This window comes from Monodelphis domestica, chromosome 1, assembly GCF_027887165.1.
Source record: "Monodelphis domestica isolate mMonDom1 chromosome 1, mMonDom1.pri, whole genome shotgun sequence".
Taxonomy (NCBI): Eukaryota; Metazoa; Chordata; class Mammalia; order Didelphimorphia; family Didelphidae; genus Monodelphis; species Monodelphis domestica.
The window spans coordinates 149,170,747-149,195,188 of record NC_077227.1 but is presented as its reverse complement, the minus strand read 5'-3'; positions in this window follow the sequence as shown (position 1 = coordinate 149,195,188).

Genomic DNA, 24,442 nt, shown 5'->3' with positions numbered 1-24,442 from the left:
GGAGGTTCAAACTAAGAATTCTGAAAGATCATGACTTTATGAAAAATTTCTATTTATATTATAATTTCTAGAGCATTGAAAGCTTTTTATCATGTGGAAATGACATAATTTTTCTTGGCTTCAATTTTTCTATTTGCTAAAAGAGAGGGATTTAGAAGATGATTCATAAGGTCTCCCAAATTTTAAAACCTATGATTCTATCATGTTTATCTAAGTTGTTTTTTAAGTGCCTTGAAGATAATAGCATCTCATATCAGTAGGAAAAATAATGGACAAGTAATTTTATATGGTTTCACTTTGTGATGGTTATGGTCAAGTGTATTTGCTTTGACTAAATCTAGACTGACCAAGAACATCAACCCTTGACCAAATGCAACCAGTTTAATATGGATACACACACACACACACACACACACACACACACACACACGTGAACATAATTGCTCTCTTATTTTGTTCTTAATTTTATGGCTTTAAGGATTGGATAGCACTTTAAAAATGTTTAAAAGTTTTAACTTTTAAGGAGCACACTGCAATGACTATTAGATACAATGTGCTGACTATTGGTGTGAGGAAGTCATTTTAAGGATCATTCAAATCAGTAATAAATCTTACTGAAGTATAAAGCAAAATGTGATAAAAAATGAGAAATATTTGATAAATCCTTTTAAAATTTAGCAAGCACTTTCAAAGGGATTTAGACACCAGAGGGGTTAGCATCTGCTTCTTGAAATTGGAAAAACAGTGAAACCAGTAAAAACAGCAACTTTTGTCATTGAAATAGAGAAGATAAACTGATGGGAAACTGTTTATTGTTGCAATAAATGGCTATGCTTTGGCTGGCTGTGACTAGAGAGAACTGCTAAAGGGAAACCTGAGACTGCTTTTTTGTAATGGAGGTAGAAATGAGAGATGCTGGTACACAGGGGAATTGCTCTGGGGAACTGCTCTGGGGTTTGTCTATTGATCCCTACTGATGGCTGATAGATCAGTATATCTTTCTAATCTCCTCCCCCCTTCGTTCCCTCTTCTCCAACTCTCTCCTCCTTTGCCTCCCTCACCTCCCAATTCTTCTTGAAGCCTTTAGCTTCTTCCCTTCCCCCCCCCCTTGAGTAAACTATAAAGATATTCTTTTCCTTTCCTTTTTCACATCAAGGGGTTTATTGGGATAACAGGATGAGAAACTGAGATTAGAGAGATGAGGATGTCCCTAATCTAAAAATGAGGGAAAATTGAGGATTTGATAAAATAGTACAGTCACAACTGTGACTCTAATAGAGTTGGATAGATGGAGGACAACAGCTGTTTAAGCTCTTCCTTCTTCTTTACAAAGTCAGCAAGGTCTCTCAGCTTAATTTCTGAAGCCCCCCCCCCCAAGGGTCCTTCAGTCTGAGACAAATCCCCAAGAGAGAAAACCAAGTTCAAAGTCTCTCAGTTTCTCCTGGCCAGCTCAACTCTTAAACAGACCACCAACTCAAAAGCCAAGTTTCTCCCTGGTCAACTTCAACTGCTCAAAGCCAGAGAGACAAAGATCAAGTCCAAAGCCCAGTTTTTGCTTCTTCTCCACTGTGTGACCAGAAAACTCCAATTATCACTCCTAGGAAAATTCCATTTGGAATCTTCTCCTTGATTGACAGGCAGGTCCCCAGCCTTGGTTCTTGCATTTTGGCTTACAAGTCCTCTCTCTCTCCATGCCTCTACCACACCATTAAGAAAAGTACAAAACAGTACAAAGATATTGGTGCCTTGGGTTGAAAAAAAATGTAATTTTTATTAATGAAATTCTTTCAAAGGCTATAATAAAACCATTGTTAAAAGAAGTTCAGTTGAGCTTCTTAGAACTTGATATATTAATCAGAATGTGAAACATTCACTCAAATATATGTTCTGTACTTTTTTAAAACTTCCAGTGGGCCAAGAAGTCTTATCCATAGTGAAAGAATAATGAATTTAGAAATATCAATATAGTCAGAAGCAAAATTATTTCTAAATTATAGACATTTCCAATGGAGATGTAATACAGCAACACAACACTATACCATGCTACATATTATAAAAGGTTTAGAAATTATATAGATTGATAATAATGTCCTTCAATGGAATAGGAACCTGTCATGTGTCACATCTTGTAAACTTAATGCCAAAGAATACAAAACAAGTAATTGTAGCAGAAGGAAAATGGGCTGTATGACAAATAGTTTGGTAAAGGTATAAAAAATTGTTATGTTCACCATTTAAGCTAATAAATATAATATTTTTACTATATTCCAAGTAAATTGCACACTACTGTTCTGTTTTGGATTCCTTCGTGGTGCCAAGTTCTATGGTCAAAGTGTGGCAATAAAGTACTCAATAAAAGGGGCCAACAAAACTGACTTTATAAAGTCGTTCTTAACCTGGGGTTTACAAACGTTAAATTAAACACACACACACACACACACACACAGATATGTATATGCATAAACATACGTAATAACTGCAATTCCATATAAGTGGGTTCCTTTGATATGTATTTTATTTTCATTTAAAACTACTATTCTGAGACAAGATCCATAGCCTTCACCAGGCTGCTAGAGTGTTTGGGTATGTGTGGTAGTGATTATGGTGGTGGGGATGACACACCAAAAATGTTAACTCCTATCCTAGAGAATTATCTAGGAATTTTGGCTTCTCTTATCCCTTTGAGTGATTTTTATAATAGGGTCATGGTATTATTCACAGAGCAATAACAATCACAACTTAAAAGACCCCCAAAATAAGGAAAGATGAAATATATGTATAACTAGATTGTGTAGCATATTTCCAATTAAGCTGATTAAAAAATACCAAGGACACACAATGTTAATATTGGGTGTGTGTTTATATATATATATATATATATATATATATATATATATATATATATATATATATATAGTGTATGGGGTGCTCAGGGAGGAGTAATATCTTTGGTATGGAGGGCTTGTCGTGCCCTCCTAAGGCAGCTCTCCAGCCTCTGATCCTCACCTGACACCCAGTTCTCACTTGTGGCTCCTAGTAGCTGCTAGCATGCGGCAGCGGCCATATCCCGGGCAACGGCTTCGACAGGCCGGCTAAACCTTGTGAGGGTAGCCATTGGGTCATCATGGACCCCTGGTGAACTAGGGCTTTGCTCACCCAGCATGTGAAGACTGCTTCAGCTGAACAGACAGAAAAAACCAATAAGAAGGTTCAACGGCTGAGATGGCGACGCAGCAAGGCACTGTGGAGTGCTTAGGGCATGTTGGAGCACAAAAGACAACATTGCCATCCAATGCAGCTGAGGAAGTCTCCAGATGTAAAGACTTTTTGTGCCACTGGACCCAGGCTTCCAACGCCAAGAGAGTGGGACTGTCTCTGTGCATTGACTTTTCCACTTAAATCTTCATGCACAAGTGTCTTTGTGCACAAAAACACACAAAGACAATCGTCATCCTTGGTTACCGAGAGATTACTACTACTACTACTATATAGTATATAGTGCATATATGTATATATATATATATATGTATATATATATATATATATATTCTATGTGTATGTGTTTTCCCCTCTAAGATTGACTTGTATCTACTTTGTATCTTGCAGATAGCTATTGATTTACATTGTCTCCTCCATTGGAATGTAAGCACTTGGAGGGCAGAGACTTTTTCAAGTTTCCTTTTGATCTCCAGCACTTAACACAATGCTTGGAACATAGAAAATGCTTGATGGTTGATTGATTGGAAGAAGGGATGGACAATCAAATAGAAAGAATGAGGGACAGTAGACAAATACTCCAGGTATTATGTTGGTATATCAATATATTCAAAGATCCAAAGGAAGACTTTCATGAGGTTAAATGAATCCCCTAATAGAGGATTTATTAAAGGACAGGGATGAAAATGGTACACGATGGGAAGAACATGTGGACAGATTTTAATTATCATTAATGAAATCATAGATATATCTAAGTATGCACTCAATAACTTACACTCATAAGGTACTATGTCACTTAGTGTTTTCCTTACCACAATGCTATGAGAATTACTATGTTTATTTTGCAGTTAAAATTTGGAGGTTTAGTGAGATTAATAGCTAGCATTTATATTAAGTAATTTACCCACAAACACAGAGCTAATAATATCTTGAAAGCATTATTAGAACTGACATAGGAATACAGGTAAATAACAGAGATGTTGAGAAGTGTTTTTGATGGATTTTTAATTCTTATCTACATAATTTGGGAGAAGTTGAGCCTTTTTGGTGGAGGAAAGTGGGAGCCTAATTATAAAAAAAAGATTAGAAATTTAAATGGAAATGAATGGCTTTGAAGCCACACTGCAGAGTGAGAAGGCTGCACAGAACTCAGCTAGGTACTTATTTCATGCTTTAGAAATTTTAACCCAAAAGGGAAATTAAGCAGAGAAACTAAAAAATGGAACTACTCTCAGCAGCTGATCAGGGAGAAAAACAGGGTTTGAAGTATGTCATCACCATCAAAACCAGCAGCTTATCTGGTCTACAGAATGAAATTGACTGATAATGAATATCCTCAGTTCTAAGAGCACCTGAAGGCATGTGGGAGATCTTCTGTTGCAGAGGGCATCAGCAGGAGAAGCTGATCTGGTGAGAGCAAAAGAATGGTTTGGTGTGAGAAATAATGAGGTCAGTCACTGTGTCCTAATTGCATGTGGAGTATGCTAAGGAATGGAGATGAATTTTTATTAATTTTCATAGCAAATAATTTATTTAGATAATTATTCTGAAATAATAAAAATATTCTTTTGGAGTCAATTCATTCTTGGAATATAAGAATCCCAGAATCTTGGAATTGGGGGAAAACTTAGGTGCCATCTTGCCCAAAATATTCCTACAGAAGAATTCCCTCTACAATATGCCTGATAATGATCATCCAGCCTTTGCTGAAGATCTCCATGAGTGGAAGTGGGGACCCATACCTTCATAAGGAAGTTTATTCCACTCTTGGATGGCCCTAATTGTTAGAAGGTGGTTTTTAGTAACAAGTTCATTTATCTTAGCTACCTTCCATTGTTCCCACTTTTGTCCTTTAAGGTCAAACCAAAAAGAAAGAAAAGAGGGATAATAAGAAGGAATGAGGGAGAAGGGAAAAGAGCTAGGAAGGAAGAAAGAAAGAGGGATAGTGGGAAGGAAGGAAAGAAGGAGAAAGAGAAGAAAAGGTGTAGGAAGGAGGGAAAGAAGGAAGAGAGGAAAGAAAGGGAGGGAGGGGAAAAGGTAAGGAAGCAAGAGAAAAGGGAAGGAGGAAAGAAAGAAAAGAAGAGGGAAGGGAGAGAAGAAGAAGGGATAGAAGGGAAAAAGAAGGAAGAAAAAAAGAAAGGATGAACTGCTTACTGGGTATCAGATTTTGTACTAAGGCTGAAGATACAACTAGAAATAAGCAAGATAGTTTCTGCTCTCAGGAAACTTACTTTCTAATTATAAAAATACCATATAGGGGAGTGGAAAGCATTTGTTTTGGTCTGCAGTGCCATGGGATTCTTAATGAAGCCTTAGAGCAATTGTTCAGCCTGTCTTTATAAAAAAGTCGTTCCTCTTTTATATGGCAACCTGTTAATTATTTATAAAAAATATATCATGACCCCCCTAAGTTTTTTCTCTTCCAATTTTCATAGTTTTTTTAAAAGAATAGTATAATATGGAGGTTAAGTTGGGGCATATTCAAAAGTTACATTAGACACCATCCCTGCCGTCTTGGAAATGAATATGCTACCTTTATAAATTACTATAGTACAAAATAATAGAGAGAGGTAAATCAGATTACTGTGTAAGAGGAAGAGTTCATGAAAAGAGGTGGTATTTACCTTGAATTTTAAAGGATGTCTTGAAATAAAATGGGTGAAGAGGCTAAAGAAGGACATTCCATATATAGAGACATTTTTGTCTGGATCTACTAGAATATATACGGGTGTAACTTGTGACCAGGATGCCCAAAATGGTGACTATTTCTCTTTGGCTCATACCTCACACTAGACTCTGGGAAAATATCTTTACAATAAAGTTTAAGTATAACCTTTATCAATATTTTCCTAAATGTAGGTAATGAACTCCACACTCCTGCATAGATAACCAATATTAGTTTTGGCTAGGGAACTGTTGTATTTCATTTATGAAATCTAATGAATAAGATGCAAAGGTCTCATAGAAGTTCATGAACAAATATTTGCCATTCACCTCCATTGTGCTTTCCCATCATATCAACCCTATTAGGATTACTAAAGTTCAGCTTTCTGGTCCTACCAGTTGCATGCTTATAGTCCTGTAGCTGCAGTTTCTGATAAGGAATTTCTTCTGTTCCAAGGAGTACAACACTAAGGAAGTCTTCTACCTACACGAGGCTCAGTCCTTAAACTTTTAAACTGTTAGGATCTTTTGAGCTTTCATGAAAAAAATATTCCCAGAAATGTTATTTTGTAATGCGTTAAAAAAAATAAAAGGTAACAGAAAGGCCAAAGATGAACTTTTAGGAATGTGAAGTCCATGAATCTCCTACTCATGAATCCCAGGAAAACACAAACTACTTGCCATGTGCTGCTGCATTTCCCTTTTCCCACTATTGGTTGGATGAAGAGATGGCAGAAATCCCTTACCTTCTCTCTTGTTGAATGTTAGTCAGGAAACCCAAGTCATGGTGAACTCAAAAGGCCAAGTCTGCATTTCAATTTGTCTTTATATATTAGGGGACATTCCTGGAAGTTGACTTTTCTGGAAATAACCAATCCTCTGTGACTCTCTATTTTGGCTACCCTAGCAGTGGTAGCCAATGAATAAGGTGACTTAGAAAATGACTGGTTCATATATATATATACACATACATACATGCATTAATGCATATATACTGATATGCTATTTTTATGCCACATATTGGACATATTCACCTACCAGGTGATAAAGGGACCATAAATACTCCATTTCCCTTCCTGCTTTATGCCACAGCTTGGGATTTATCTATCATCTTCCTCTCCTTGACCACCTGCTGCTGTCTGTTATGTTACCAACATATCCTTTATTTCTTCCTTTCCTTACTCTAACCCCATCCATCTTGGAGAATAGGTCAGGGTCCTCAAGTAGAAAGGGAAGTGAAAAAAGATACGGTTGCCTCTTTTTCTCCTTCTTTCTCTCATACTCATTTAGCATCATCAATACATTAATATACTTTTATTAAGCTCTTTCAATGTGTTAGACCCTGTGAAGAAACCAAGGATATAAAGACAAAAAATGAAATAGTTCATGTTTGAAAGACTTTACATTTTATCACAATTATCATCCTCCTGATCTTCCAACAGTGACTTTAGGCAGGCCTGATTTTCTAATCTCTGCACCTCCTCCAATCCTTTTATGCCCATACCTCAAGAAGATCATGATCCCTAGAGCTCAGGCTTCCCATCTCAGATCCAACAGTGAAATACCCTGAACCAGCTGAGTCTGCTATTCCTCTGACAATGATGGATCTTACTTCAGTCCTTTATGGAATAAAAGACTTCCATTAGCACCTAAAAGAAAGAAAGGAATTTTCCCTACCCGGGTCTAAGTTTAAAAAAACAAAACAAAACAAGGGGGTGGGTGGGTGATGACTCAAAGAATGAAGACTTTAAAGCAGTCTATTTCCCTGTTGTTATTAGCAGTAAAATTCATTAGAAAACCTCCTGTGAGGGCTTTATGTTTGTTTTGGTTTAAACAGGGAAGAAGCTGGAAGACTGTTTCCTGTTCTATAATGGAACAAAGAGGAAAAATACCCTGATTGGAAGCAACAGGTAGATTACAGGGAAAGAAAGAAAGGTCAATTTATTTGGGAGAAAAGAAAAAGGATGACAGGAGTAGGGTTGGAAACTGGCTGGTATAAAACTGACAACCATTATCTTATCATAACTAGTTCTTGGTTTTTTTGGAGTTTTGAATTAAAAAAAAATTTTTTTTATTTTCAGTTCCAAATTCTCTCCCTTCTCCTATCCCCTTCCCCAATTGATAAGACAAGGAATATAATACCCATTATACATATGAAGTCAAACAAAACATATTTCCACTTTTGCCATGTTGCAAGGGGAAAAATAAAGAGAAAAAAGTATGTTTCAATCTGTATTCAAAATACTCAGTTCTCTTTCTGGAAGTATGTAGCATTTTTCATCTTAAGTCCATTGGAATTGTTATGGATCATTGACTTGATCAGAATGGCTCTTTTCCACAGTTGATTATCATTACAAAATTGTTCTTACTGTGTACATTGTTCTGCTAGTTCTGTTCATTTTACATCTGTTCATATAAGTCTTCCCAGGTTTTTCTAAAACCATTCTCTTCATCTTTTCTTATATCACAATAGTGATAATCATAATCATAACCATATACCACTGTTTGTTAAGATATTTCCCAATTGATGGGTATCCCTAGTTTCCAAGATTTTGCCAAAAAAAGAACTATTATATATGTGTATATATATACACTATATTTGTGTGTGTATGTATATATACATACACACACATACACACATGCATTAGTCCTTTTCCTTTTCCTTTGATCTCATGGAAATAGAGTCCTAGTAGTGTTATTACTGGGTCAAAGGACATGAATAGCTTTATAGCTCTTTGGACAAGGTTCCAAATTATTCTCCAGAATGATTGGATTGGCTCACAGCTTTAACAACAATGCATATTATAGTATACCTATTAAATAGTGTATCTACTTTTTCATGTCTCCTACAGCATTTTAAAATTTTACTTTTTGGTTGTATTAGCCAATCTGATGATTGGGAGGTAGTGCCTCCAAAGTGGTTTAATTTTTATTTCTTCAATTATTCATGACTTGGAGCTTTTTTCATATGACTATTGATAGCTTTGATTTCTTCTTTTAAACACTGCCCATTTATATCCTTTGACCATTTATCAATTAGGGGCTGACTCATATTTTTTAAATAAAATTTGGCCCAGTTCCATACTATATGTTTGGAAATGAGCTCTTTATAATTTTTTCATTTTCTTCCTTCTAACTTTGATTGCATTGATTTTGTTTACACAATTAAAAAAATTTAATATCATAAGCTACAAACCTATCTATGTCTTGTCTGGTCAGGAATTCTTCCCCTCTTCATAGATATGACAGGTAATTTTTCCCATGTTCTCCTAATTTGCTTACAGTGCTATCTTTTATTTCTCAACCATGTATCCATTTTGAGCTTTCTTGGTATATGTGTATAATGTAAATGTTTGTCTATGCCTAGTTTCTGCCAGACTACTTTCTAGTTTTCCCAGCAGTTTTTTTTAAAATAGTGAGTTCTAGAATCATTGATTTTATCAAACACCATGTTAATATGCTCATTTGCTCCTGTATATTGTATACCTAACCTATTTCACTGATCAACTACTTTATTTCTTATGCCAAATTATTTTGATGATTACCACTTTGTAGTATAGTTTGAGACCCAGTATTGTTAGACCCCCTTCCTTCATGTTTTTTTACTGATTTCCTCAATATTCTTGACATTTTATTCTTCCAGAATAATTTTTTTCATAATTTTTCTAACTTTATAAAGTTTTTGGTAGTTTCATTGGCATAACACTGAATAAGTAAATCAATGGTGGTGATATCATCATTTTATTATATTATCTCAGCTTATCTATGAACAACTGATATTTCTTCAATTATTTGTGTAAAAATTATTTTATAATTGTGTTCATATAGTTCCTGTGTGTGTTGGCAGGTCCAAGTATTTTATACTGTCTGCAGTTATTGTAAGTAGATTTTCTTTATCTCTTGAGTTTTGTTGGTAATACATGGAAATGTATACGATTCATGTGGAAAACAAGTGTTTCTTACTGTTGTTATGTTTTGACCAATTTTGATTTTAGTAATTTCAATAGAAAGCCTGCTCCTGTCCTCTGAGTCTCAGAAGAAAAAAGTCCAACTGGACTTCTATAGTAAAGTCTTTAAAAATGCTATTCTAAATAATTATCATATTCTCTTTAAAGTTTGCTTTCCAGGCCAACTATCAACAGTATCTTTAATCGATCTTTCTATGGTATAATATGAAGGTTCTTCATTTATGATATGTCTTGCCCTTCTCAATTCTTTGCTGCTTATTAATGTCCTTCCTAAAATGCCATCTTGAAAAATTAAAAAACACTCCAGTTATAGTATGACCAAGGGCAGTTTCGAGCAGAGCTATTGTCTGGTGAGCTTTGCTTCTCTAAATGTAGCCTAAACTTTTTTCTTGGCTTCATCATCTTCTTGATGACTCATAGTGAACTTGGAGGTTTTTGTTTCATCTCTAAAATATTTTATTATTTTTTTCCTTATTCGTTTTTTATTTTATTTTTAATCCCCCCCCCCTTCATGGTTACATGATTCTTATTGTCTCCCCTCTTCTCTCCCTTACTCCTGCAGTTGACAAGCAATTTCACTGGGTTATATATATTATCACTCAAATCCTATTTCCATATTATTCATTTTTGTAATAGAGTATTCTTTTAAAACCAAAACTTCAAATCCTATACCCATATAAACAAGTAATAAATCATGTTTTCTTCTGTATTTCTACTCCCATAGTTCTTTCTCTAGATGTGGATAGCATTCTTTCTCATAAGTCCCTCAGAGTTGTCCCTGAATCATTGCATTGCTGCTAGTAGCAAAGTTGATTACATTTGATTGTCTCACAATGTTTCAGTTACTGTGTATAAGAACCTGTAGTTTATTAAAGAACTTTTAAAGACAAACTACTATCCCTACGTAGCCCTACCTATGATACTTGTGAATTTTATTTTTAACCTAAATTTAAGACTTTGTATTTACCCCTATTAATTTCCATCTTATTATATTTCATCCATCATTCTACTGTGTTAAGATATTTTTTGGATTTATCATTCATTCTGTTGGCTCCCTCCAAGCTTTGTTTATACTGTAAATTTGATAGGCATGTCATCTATGCTTTTATCTATTCAGATCATTGACAGAAATGTTAAATAATACCAGTCTACCAGTAGAACCCTGGAATATTTCATTATATACAATATATATTATACATACACATATCTATATGTATAATGCCAATATATTTCTATATGTCAGTATAGCTGTACTGTAAAAATTAAAATTAAATCTCAATAATAATATTATATTTTAAGAGATTTATTAATGATCATTAGAAATAAAGGAATAAAGAAGATACAAAATAAAGACCACATGCCCATGGCTGGTTAGCCATTTTTTAGTCAATCCCATTCACCACCATCAATGCTGATTCTACATCAGAGAGAGGGAGCCTCCAAAGCCCACGCCCTTTATCCTCTGTCTATAGGAAGTATGTAATGACAGGAAATCAGTGGGGTCTTGGGATATGTAGTTCTTTTTTAGGGTAACATTTTCAATCATACACTATAAATGTATGTATCTCTGTACATGTATTTTATTTAAATATGCATATGTTTATATGATCATTTATATTTATATTTATATAGATACCTATTTCTTTCTATACATCTATCCATCCATCTATCAATTAATCCATACATCAATCAAATAAATCTTGCTATATAGCACCTCTCCTGTTTTCCAAAGTCTTTTAAAAATTATTGCCATTCAATCAGTCAACAAATATGTATTGAATTGTCTTTGCTGTTAGCATCTCAGTAATGGTAATTATCAGTTAATTCCATACCATAGGATGTAGTGATCTTTGGTGTGGTGATTTAAACTCTTCAAGGGCAGTTATTTTCATGTATTATTTCATGATTTTATATGATAATGGATCTATAACTTCCTAGGATCTCACATGTCATCTAGCTCAACATCATTATGGAATAAATAATGAAATTGGAACCTAGAAAGCTTAAGAATTTTGTTCATCATCACATAAATATTAAATAGCACATCTAGGAATTAAACCCAGGATTTCTGACTAAAAATACTTTCTTCTCACTATTCCATATGTCCTTATTCATTCTTTCATTAAAACATTATTAAGTACTAGCTACCTTTAATGTACCATCCCGAGTCCTGACGTCAGGGAAAGATAGGGAGCATCACAGATATCATAGTAAATAAAACATGGCTCTTGCCTTCCAAGAGTTTAACATCTTTACAGTTACTCCCTATGTCACAGTATAGTCTCTAAAATAGGATAACTTTGAATATCATCCTGGCACAAAGCTTGCTGATTAGGATTGGCCATTAGCAAAACTGAGATAAGCAAAGTTTGGCTTCAGAGCCCCAAATCATTCAATTTCATGTCTAGCTCTTCAGAAGAATCCCTTACTAGAAACCCATTGCCCTTATATACTCCCTCTCTGGTCTCTATTCAAACCAACTTCCAGATATTATCCTATAAATATATATATATATATATATATATATATATATATATATACACACACACACACACACACACACATATATGCATATATCCCAGATATAACCCATGTGTAAATGGGTTAACGATTTAAAGACTTGTCACCCCTGGTGATATTTTCTGTCATTAGAAACTTCAACAGACCCTTAGGTTAGCCCTTTTGATTACTTCAGTTTTCTTTTTGGCCAGTTTTCATTGTGGTCTAGTAATTTTTCTGAAAGCCAGTCAGTCAAGAAAGTAATGTTTATACGAAGAAATAAGTGAACACTGCAGAGGCAGATGCTAGAATATAGGGTATATTATTTGAAAGGGGAGGAAAAGTATATGCTTAATCTTTTGATCTGTCAAATGAAAGGAATGCTCTCAAGTGAATAAATATAATACTCATGGGCTTAATTACTGAGAATGGGGAGAGGAAATCAAATACACAAATAATATATTTACACTGTGTAGGGGTATATTAGATATGCAGTACATAATCATGGAAATTTGAGATGGATAATGTAGAAGGTTATTCTAGACATTCCCTAGGGCCAGAGTAGGATTGTTTACTACTTTGTATTCAGGACTGCTCTGTCTCATCTAATTGGCAGCCCTGCTAAAGGATCTTCCACTGCTTTCTCTAGCAGAAGATTCTCCACTGGGAAAGATGTCACCATTTAAAATCATTTGGGAGCATGTATAGTATGTTGATGTTTTCATCTGCAAATGATGAGATTCCTCTACAGGCATATGGTATTAATGTGGCCCAGGGGATGAAACAGAAGAGTTCAAGAAGGCTCTTTCTTTGTCTACTGTAAAATCCTTTTGCCTGAATTCCAGTTGAAATCTGACCTGGGGTAAGAGGAGTATGGGCATGAGGGAACAGTGACTGTTCTGATCTCCTACATCTGAAGTAAGATTGTAGACAGGCTACAGGTTTCATAGAATGCCAAGCATAGAACCTGTAGTCAAAGGAGAATCTTTTCTTCTTCTCTTCCCATACCTTTGGTGAGCAAGTCTGTCCAAGTGATTCAGTTGATCTATTTATTGATTGCCAGTGTACAGACAGTATCATAGCATAAGGCTAAATTTGACTCTTTAAAATTTATTTGCATGGTGGCTGTACTTTACTGGATTTGCAATATTATAGGACCTTGGCCTCAATTCATATCAACAAATAAAGACTTTTTCAAATTCCTGCAATCACTGTCAAGAAGCATAAGAAGATATTCTAATGCTTGAATAAGGACATGATCTCATCAGGGTACATAATTCCTCCTCCAGAATAGATTATAACCAATCCACACCTTTTCATTTTGTGTGAATTTTGCCTAATTCATCCCACAAGTGGTCCTTAGAGAGTCTATCAAATGTGCTGTAGATCCCATGATTCTTTTAAATGATACCAGGCAACACTCAAGTTGTCTATCTCTCATATTCTACTCATATGCCATATGATTTATGCATCTCCTTTTTTGTGATTAATATTCTCAAGAGGTGGCATAGGATAGTGAATAAAAAGTTAGGAAGATCTTCCTGAAAGATAGGAAGACCTTGATTCCTGTGTATGACACCTTTTGGATATGCAATGCAAGGTAAATTAATTAACCTCTTAGTACTACAGGCAACTCTTGAAGACTATATGTTGGCAGTTGCTGATTTGCTTTGGAAGAAGAAGAACCCATTCCAATGAAATTAAAGGTCTGAACTAATCTTCAAACCCCTCCTCCCCCAGCAATGAGAAAAATATATTCTTGATAATATTTTTAAAATTCAGAAGTCATCTTTGTTGACATTCTGCAGCTAACATATCTGCCAAGCATTTTCCTATCATCCTTAGGTCACTGGTACTTTTAATTCTCCTAAGGTCATATATTATATGATTTATTATAGTCATACAATATCAGAAGACAGTAGCTATTGAAATGATGGCATTTGGTAACAAGAAACAATTTGACATGATTAAAAGCTTTGCACAATTTTGCAAAATTGATGATCTGGATTTATTGGATTTCAGACTAGACTTTCTATGGCTCATTATCCTTGCCATTGCTTTTTCTGCTTTGTAAGATGGCATTGCTTGTAATCTCCTATTTTGTTCCATAGTGTTTTTTGATTAACTATTATTATCTGCAACTTCCCTTTTCTTTCTAACTCCCTGCTTGTAGATATCAGGTATTTGCTGACTAATGTTTTTTCAGGGCTCTTTCAGCCTCCTCATTGTGGCAATCATTTTTACATTGGTTAAACATTTTTTACATCTTTTTCTTTTAACACAATCTGTTTGACATTTTAAGAGTCAAAAGATCATTTGAGTAGTTCTGATAAGATTTTTTTTATCTTTTCATAATTTTCTTTCCTTCTAATTTACTATTGATTTTTACTTTACATTAATCAGTTGGTAATCTGACTCTCTGCCACTGGCTGTCATGTTGGTAACTAGTTGTTTTCTATCAGGTAAAATATAGTTGAACTCACTTAAAAAACAAACAAACAACCCTTATTTTTCATCTTAGTTCCAAGGCAGAAGAGTGTTAAGGGCTAAACAATGGGGTTTAAGTGACTTGGCCAGGGTCACACAGCTAGGAAACATCTGAGGCTAGCTATGAACCCAAGATTTCCCATCTCTAGGCTTCACTCTCAATCCACTGAGCCACCTATTCGCCCCTTCAGATTTATTTTTTGTATTTTTATGTACTTGCTGCTTCTAACACTGTCTATTTTTCTTATTCAAGCAATTTTTCATGATAGACCTAAGTGAAACTTCTGAGTAATCCGCAATCCTTGGGCCTCTTTCATTTCTTAATGTGAAATACATTTTTTAGCATAATTTTCACTGTCTTCCCCTCTGCCTGCTGTCTCACTATCAAGTTATTTTGACTAGCTATAGAGAATCTTGTCAAGTTCTTTCCAAATAGAAGTGCTTGTTTATTGATTATTTAATACATTTTAATTTGCTTGTTGACTCTTTATGGATCAGTTCTCTCTCTTCTCTCCATTTTTCTTCCATATGCTTTACTTAATCTTATAAAAAGACCTGGAATCTGAAGATACTCTACCACTAATTGGGTTACTTTGGTCATGTTTAGGCTCTCATCTGAAAATGGATAGAATAATATTAAAGGAGATCAAAGGTCTCTTCTAACTCTAAAATCTATAAGATCAAAAACTCCTTGGGGATGGGAAATACCCATATCCATCTTTGTAATTTTAGTAGTATCTCACACAATGCTTTGCTCATAGTAAGAACTCAACAAACGTGACAGTGAAAATCTATGATTTTATGGCTTAATCTTTTCATCTATAACAGGATGGTCATGTTCTCCTTGATAGTGACAAAGTACATTATAATAATTGATATAGTTTGTTTCCATGGCTATAGATAGGAAATCCCTCATTTGTCCATCATTATTGAGGATGTAGGCAGCTAAGTGGATAGAGTGCCAGCCTCAAGTCAGGAATACCAGGATTCCAAACAGCCTCAGCTGCTGACCAGCCCTGAAACCCTGGGCAAGTCACTTAACTTCTGTTTACCTCAGTTTCCTCATCTATAAAGAGGGAATAATAATAGCCCATACCTGCTAGGTTTTCTATGAGAATCAAACGAGATCATAATTGTAAAGGGCTTAGCACAATGCCTGGCACATAGTAAACATTATATAAATGTTGTTATTACTATTATAAAATTTTTTCATGTAATAATATTTTCTATATGAGTGAAACCAATCTGTTTGCAAACTTGTAATTCTAAATACCATTAATGAAAACTGTCCCAATGTGTCTTATATGCTTCCATACCTTTTTTTTTTTTAAAGCCTTTTCCTTTAATCTTAGAATCAATGCTGTGTATTGGTTCCAAGGCAGAAGAGTGGTAAGGGCTAGCTAGGCAATGGGGGTCAAGTGACTTCCAAAGATCACCCAGCTAAGAAGTGTGTGAGGTCAAATTTGAATCCAGGACCTCTTACCTCTAAGTCTGGCTCTCAATCTATTGAACTAACCTAACTGCTCCTACTTAAATGCCTTTTAAATTGAATACGAGGAACATAATAAAAACTTTTCTTGACGATTCAGCATAACCATTCTGAACACCAAATGTTGCATAGTTTTTTATATCCAGTAATGTCTTCAGAAATTGCTGTGGTAGATAAGACTGCTTACTTTTATACTAAGTGGCCTCTGATGGCCGTGTTTTTTTGAAACTTAAGACTCCTTTTTGAAATAATTTTTTGTCTTCAGAGTTTAGCAGTTAGAGTGCTAAGCCTTGTACCAAGAAAGTGTGAGTTCAAGTGTGCCCTCAGATACTAGCTGTGTGACCCTGGATAAGTCAAAACATGTGTTTGCCTCAATTTCCTCAACTATAATATGGGTAGAATAATAGTACCTACTTTCCAGGGCTGTTGAGAGTATCAAATGACAGAATATTTGTAAAGCACTTAGCACCGTTGCTGACAGAAAGTAGGATTTAATAAATACTTTTCTCCATTTTTCCCTCCCTCCTTCCTTCTTTTCCTTCCTTCTATAGTCAAGCTGTCTGCTCTTCTTACTGCTTCCACTGTCTCTTTCTAGCATGCTCTTTTTCCCTATTATCCCCCTCCTCCCATGCTCTTCCTATTCTGATATTTTAATGTAATATATAAAATAATAATAATAAATAACAAAACTTAAAAAGACTGCATCTAAAATTGTTCAATAAGCTCTTGTGCAGACTCAAAAACTTTTCAGTGAATAAGATGCTTCTATTTTAAAAGCTCATGGGCCCTTTCCCTTTGTATTTGGGTCATTTGCATTATAGATTATTTTTATATATACACACACATATAGATTATATAGATATATATTATGGATATTTGTTAGGTGTCAAGTTTTTCATTTATGAGTTCCAGACAGTGTAGCCACACCATCTTCTCTCATACTTTGCTATGGCCTGGCCAAGTTTTACAAATTTAATTCTTTTCATTTTTTTTAATTCTCTATGTCATTGTGCTGTCCAACTCCCATCATTTCTCTTGCTCTTCTCTGATGCTTGCCTTTCTATCAATTTTTCTCAGCTGTGAGCTTTCCCGAAATGAACAGGCTTCTGGAAGAACAACTTTCTCTCGGGCTCATCTAGTAGGAAAGTTTTTAGGTCCCTTTATTACCTGGGTAACAAGAGCCTCTAGTTCCATGAATGTCCATTTTTCCTGACTTGTTCAGTTTCTCATCGATCTCTATTCTTTGGTATTTTGGTTTCTCTGGGTCGTCTTCATGCCCAAGCATATGGTGCTGCTCTCATGTTCTATACCCAGTTCTTGCCTGAATTGTATGGGGATCCTTAGTAAACAGGTTGAGCTGTGAGTAATCATTTATATTCATTAGCGCTAATTATTATGTACATGCACCCAGAGGCCTAAACACATCTTTTATAAATGGAAAGCCTGCATAAATAAATGAGTTTCTGCATATTACATGGATTATTCTTTTATTTTTTCCTCCTTGGACTTCATTGACTTCTCATGAGTCTACTGTTTTGTTTCCTTCTTTTAAGACATTTTTTTTGTAAGACTAGGTCTATCCATCTTATCCAGATTGAAGAGCGGGGGCTTTTCATGCTCCTGATCAAACTAATGATCTGCCTGGAGTTTTGATCTATTCCTTTTATTACTTGTGCTGGTTTTCCTGTCCTTAGGCAACCTTGTAACCCACTGCTTCAGATGGGGAGAGGGGAGAAGAGGGTGGCACTGCATATAGCTCAGAACTCGGAGCTCAGGAGACCTGTCCAACGTCTTTCTTTGCTTTTTGGTAGGGCAAAGAGGGAGGCAGGAAGTGGTGGAGGTCACAGTAGTGGCCATCAGAGGGAGTATGGGGGAGGCTACCTAATATTGTCTCTGAAATTCCTGACCAGTATCACTTCTCATTTTTCACTTGAGTTAACTTTTTCCCTTTCTCCTAATCTTAGGGATTATGCTACTCATCTTTTTCACATCATCAGAGTTATAGAAAGTTGTAGTTGTTATGGGTTTTCTTCAAGACCCCACTGATATCTTCGTTCACATATCCATGGTATTCCAAATACTTGTTTTATATAAAACTAATAAAAAATTCCCTTTTATTATTCTGAATTTCAAAATTCTGAATTTTGAATTTCAAGTAAATTTCCAAAACACAAGCATTTCCCCAAACTAAGAATAATAGGAAAAGGATTTTTATGAAACCATGAATTTCTACTACATTCAGCTTAGTTTTATGTGTGTATTTCAAATCAAATATGGTCAGAACTTTAAAAATGATCATTATTTTTTAAAGGAAAACCCTTACATTCTGTCTTAGGATCAATTCTGTGTATTGCTTCAAAGGCAGAAGAGCTGGTAGGGGCTCGCTGGACAATGAGGGTTAATTGACCTGCCCAGGGTCACACAACTATGAAGTGTCAAAGGCCACATTTAAATACAAGATTTACTATATCTAGGCTTGGCCCTCAACCCATTGAGCTATCTAGTTGCCCCAAAGCTAATTATTTTTCAAACATTCATTTAAAAAAATTTTGAATTCCAAATTGTCTCCCTCCCATCTGTCTCCCTGAGACGATAAGCAATCTGGTATATATTTTACATGTGCAATCATGTAAAGAATTTTTCTATATTAATCATTTTGTGGGAGAGATCTTGAATAAGAAAACGTGAAATAAAGTATGTTTTGGTCTGCATTCAGACTCCATCAGAAGAATCTTAAGCTCCTTAAAGCATTTTCATAGCTATAATTAATTTTCTTATTATTTATGATATCTTGGTGAAGTAGGGAAGAGAGATATTGTTATAATCAGGTAGTTTGTACAGTGACTAAGTGATGGATTTGAAGTCATATAGGAATATAAATGCCTCAATGCATATTAGCTGTGGGATCCTGAATAAGTCAATAACTTCTTTCAGCCTCAGTTTCTTCATTTATAAAATGGGGATGATAATAGTTCCTACCTTACAAAATTGTTGTGAGGATCAAATGAGATAATGTATATAAAGTACTTTGTGAAACTTAGCACACCAAACAATTGCTTATTGTGGTTAACCTTACTTTACAAAGCAGGCCAGAAACACAGAATAAAAATGTCATTTTACCAGAGCCAGAGAGCTATACAGAGCGAAGATTTTGTTGTTCAGTTGTTCAGTTGTTCCAGTTGACTCTTCTTGACTCCATTTGGGGGTTTCTTGACAAAGATACAGGAATGGATTGCCTTTTCCTCCTTCAGTTCATTTTATAGTTGAGAAAATGGAGGCAAACAGAGTTAGCTGACTTGCCTAGGATCCCAGAGATCATAAGTTTCAGAGAGCAGATTGGAACTCAGTTCTTCCTAACTCCAGGCACTGTGCTCTATCCACCATGCCACCTACCTCCTAGGATTAAAATCACAGAATCTCAGAGTTGGGCATGACTTCAGAGGTTATTTAATACAGAATGACTGTAAGCAGGAGTTCCTTCTATAATACATTTGAGAAATGGACATTGAGCTTTTGCTAAAGACTCCCAGTGGACATCCATGACCTTGTGAATCCTAGGATAGCCAAACAACAATCCTAGGCCATGTTACCTAATGGGCACTAAACTTGATCAGGTTGTGTGTGGGTGTGATAAATTCCTCTGATAATGAAGCCTATGCATATCTTTCCAGAATAATATTTTAAGACATAAAATATGTAGTATGATAAGGGAATCCAATTGTATATTGAAATATAGTTACTGGACTTAAAAAATAAACCCATGAACCTCAAATTAAGAACATCTATCAAAGGTGATTAACCAAATGGAAATGGGAGTCAACTGGTGTGGTTGCTAAAGACAAGCCACTCACACAGCTGGGAGATATCTCAGGCCAGGTTTGAACTCAGGTCTTCCCAATTCCAGACCTGGTGCTCTATCCACTGTGCTACCTACCTGCCCTTAAGATACAATTCATTTAGTGTTTCCCATTGAATACTACTAACTGTTTTTTATTTGAAATATTTTCCCTGGAAAAAAAGTAGTTGAACCCAGCCTTGATCAGTTCATGGCATTTTGATTGGTCAAGGTTGAGGCAAAGGATGAATTGAAAGAGGGGGGCAATTCTGGCATCTATTACCTCATCCAAAACAGTAGTGACTAACTGACAAGGTCTAAGGAACAGTCAGGTAACAGGGATGTCATTCATTTGAGTGTTCCAATTAGTATGAAGCTTGATTAGATATAACTGTAAGAATTATCAGTTGTCTTGTGCCCTGTGGCCTCATTAAGTGTCTGCTTATGAAAGTGCAGCCTCTCTCTTACAACTCTTTAGCCAAAGGTTTGATCCATTCCCTGTCCCACATTGATGCACGAGGAGAGCTGGTACCTGAGCTTGTTCATTTTTAAAAGACTGGCGATCCCTGATATAATGCAGAGGCATCAATGTTCTAGGTCCTGCTGCCATATAACAACACTGGTAAAATATTTGAATGAAAAAGATGGACTTTTGCTGTTGGGATCAGTAAAAATGCTTTATACATTCCTTAAAATAATCTAAATGTATTTAACTTAAAGTAATAGTAATAATAAGTATATAAAGCAATAATCTGAAGTAATCTAGATCTGTGGTAAAAGGAACACACTTTAAAGCTGGGAACAAAGCAAGTGCCTACTGACTCAGCTGAACAAACTGTGGTACATGAATGTATTCTGGCTCAGACTTGACTAGTCTAGACTGGTGGTTCATGATTTGGACTGGAATGAAATGTGATACTTTCTCACTTTCAAACAAAAAGGATTTAACAACTCAATAAAAAGAAGTTTACTTAGCAGTAACATAGAAAGAGTATTCAGCAACATTGGTTCAGATGGATACAGCTCTTCTTTCACATTTGATACACGCTTTACCTGAAGCCTCCTTTGAGCTTGATTTCCTCATTTTCTGGGATTTTGTATTTGAGAAACTGAGATTCTTTGTCTCTTGCTATTTCTCTCTGTCTCTCTCTGTCTTTCTGTCTCTATCTGTTTGTCTATCTGTCTATCCACTTAACTATCTATTTAATATATCTATCACCCAAACTATATCAAGAAACCAGAGATGAGTGAATGGGCAGATTCACTTGAGGTGCTGACCTTGAATCTAGGAGTTAAAAATTTTATTGAGCAGTCCATGTTGGACTTAATGCAGAAACTGATCTGAATCTGTTGCTTTTTGTGTTTTCTGATAGAGGACAAAATGACCATTATCAAATGTCTAGTAAATCATGTTACTAATTGAAGTGGCTGTGATTGCCATCTTTTAAGACAGGAGCATACATGTTTTGTTTTGTTTTTTAACCTTTATCTTCTGTCTTGGGTGGTTCTAAGGCAGAAGAGCAGTAAGGGCTAGGCAATGGGGGTCAAGCGACTTGCCCAGGGTCACACAGCTAGGAAGTGTTTGAGGTCAGATTTGAACCCAGGACCTCCCATCTCTGGTCCTGGCTCTCAATCCACTGAGCTACTCAACTGCCCCCAGGAGCATACATATTTGATGAGCACACCCTAGGAGAAAGCTGAAGAATCTTGCACTGAAACCCTAAATCTTTGGGTCCTTGAACAAATGTCCTAGACAGTGAACAACATCCCTACATCTCTTCCCTCTCAATATGAAGAATAAATTATTTGGAATTTCAATATGTATAGAGATAAAGAGATAGCACTTAGTTGCCTGGGCTAATTAAATTTCAAAAATGATATTTTCAAAAATGATCCTTATGATGACTACTTTTGCTGAACTCTTTCTTTTTTATAACCTACTTTATAACCTTTTTACACCTACTGTGTAGGTGGGTAAGAGAATAGATTCAGAAATAATTGGGATGTAAAATCCTAAGACATTGGTAAAACTTTTTTTAAAATGCATGCTTGTTTCCAATGGGCCTCTAATGGCCTGGGGATCATAACTACTATTTATTCTGATGTGTCACCTTGTCATAGGTGAATATTAATGTGCGGCTCAGGACTCGAACCTAAGGTTTGTGTCTGCTTTTGTCAGAAAGCAGAAGGTGATTAGAAGTCATATGTGGGAAAAAATGTTAAAATTAACCAGAAAAAATATAGTTAAGGGTCATTTGAAGCAAAGAAGAGTTTTATAAAAGCTATTAAAAAGTACTTAATCGCATCTCTTTAAGTTTATCTGTATTTATAAAGAGCAATTTTTCAATTAACATACATTGGTTTAATTCATTGAACCTGTCAGCTAAGGTTAGGGATGATTTATCCTTCCACTTTCTTTCAATGCATATCTTTGCACATGCAAGCATTAGTTTAAGAAGTTTATGATTTGGAGAAGATAGATAAGTTAAACTGGGCATGATGCCAAGTACAGCCTGTTCAGAATGCCCTATGAGCAGAGATGGAGGCAGGGCAGAGACTAGGAAGAGTTTCTAACTGGCACAGCTCCTGTGAGAGGATCCATCGTTCTGGAGGTATGGATTGGAACCAATGTGCCATTGTGGAAAGAATATTGGAATATGAGTCTAAAGATAGTTGATAATGGCTTTGACTACCTGTGTGAAACAAGGAAAAGCATTTATCCTTTCTTGACCTTGGTTATCTCTTCTATAAGAATGATAATATATGATGATATATTGTGAATGATAAATCATATCTATTTAATCTACTATGATGACTGTAGATCAAATAGGAGGTATTACTTGATTATGGGGTATGTGTCAGTGTTCAGTTTATTAATAATGTTTTTTTACTGGGGTTTGGTTAAGGCTCCTTTCCTTGACAGGTAAGTGACCCAGTGGGTAGACTGTTGGGTCTAGAGTCAAGGAGCCCTGAGTTCAAATTCTGCCTGAGACCCTGAGAAAATTCCTTCTCCACAGTTTCCTCAGCTGTGAGTTGGAGGTATAAGTAGCACCTACCTCCCAAGGTTGTTGGGAAGGTCAAAGGAGATATAACTTGTAAAATACTTAGCACAGTGACTGACATATAATAGATGCTCAATAAATGCTCATTTTCTTGCTTTCAAACATAACATCTCTACCACTATTTTTTGTATTTAAACTATAAGAAATAATAACAAAATTAAAGCATATAGAATGTAGGGGTTAAAGAATGACTGAGAAAACTCTAGTACATGAGTGTAATGGAATATTATTGCATAGAATTGCAATTTGAGATGATGCATATGAAGTTTCAGACATCAGAAGATATGTATTAAGTGATGCAGAGAAAAGCAATTAGGACCAAGATATGCACATAAAATTGCTATAAAATATAAAGAAAAAGAGAATACTAAAATGAAGTAACTTTGTAACTGAAATAACCCATATATTATCCTCCTTTTGTTTGAGAGGTGGGTTGTTGTCAATCATTTAATCAGCAGATACTTATTAAATTGCTTCTGTATACCAGGCATTGTGCTAGGTGCAGTGGATGCAAAGACAAAAATTAAACATCCTCTGTCCTCAAGGAGCTTATAATCTATTGGCGTACAATATAAATACAGACAAAATAAGTATATGTACAAAGCCTTCAAGTGGAGGTATCAGAGGCAGAAAGCACAAGCCATTGGAAGATTCAGGAAAGACCTCTCTAGAAGATGATGTTAATGATTGGTGTTCTGGACACAAATCTCTCCCTGCATTAGTCCATCCTCCACTCATCTGTGAAAGTGATCTTCCTGCATGTCACTCCTCTTGTCAATAAACTCGAGTGGCTCAAATATAAAATCCTGTTTGGCATTCAAAGGCCTGCAGAACCTGCCTCCTTTCCAGTCTTTTTACGTTGAACCACCCCTTTCCCCCTCCCCATTTCTTTTATCTGGTGACATCGACCTCCTCTTTGTTGTTCTTCACACAAGACACTATAGTTCTCCTGACTCCAGGCATTTTCTCCGGCTGTCCTTCCTATCTGAAATGCTCTCTCCCCCCATCTCTGCCTCCTGCCTTCCCTGATTTCCTTCAAGTCCCAGGTAAAATCTCATCTTTTATAGGAAGCTGTCCCCAATCTCCCTCAATTCTTAGCTCTTTCCTTTTGTTGATTATTTCCAACATATCCTGTAGCTAGCTGTTTTTTACACAGTTGTTTTCTCCTTGTCTCCCCATTAGTCTGTGAGCTCCTTGAGAGTAAGAACTGTCTTTCGCCTCT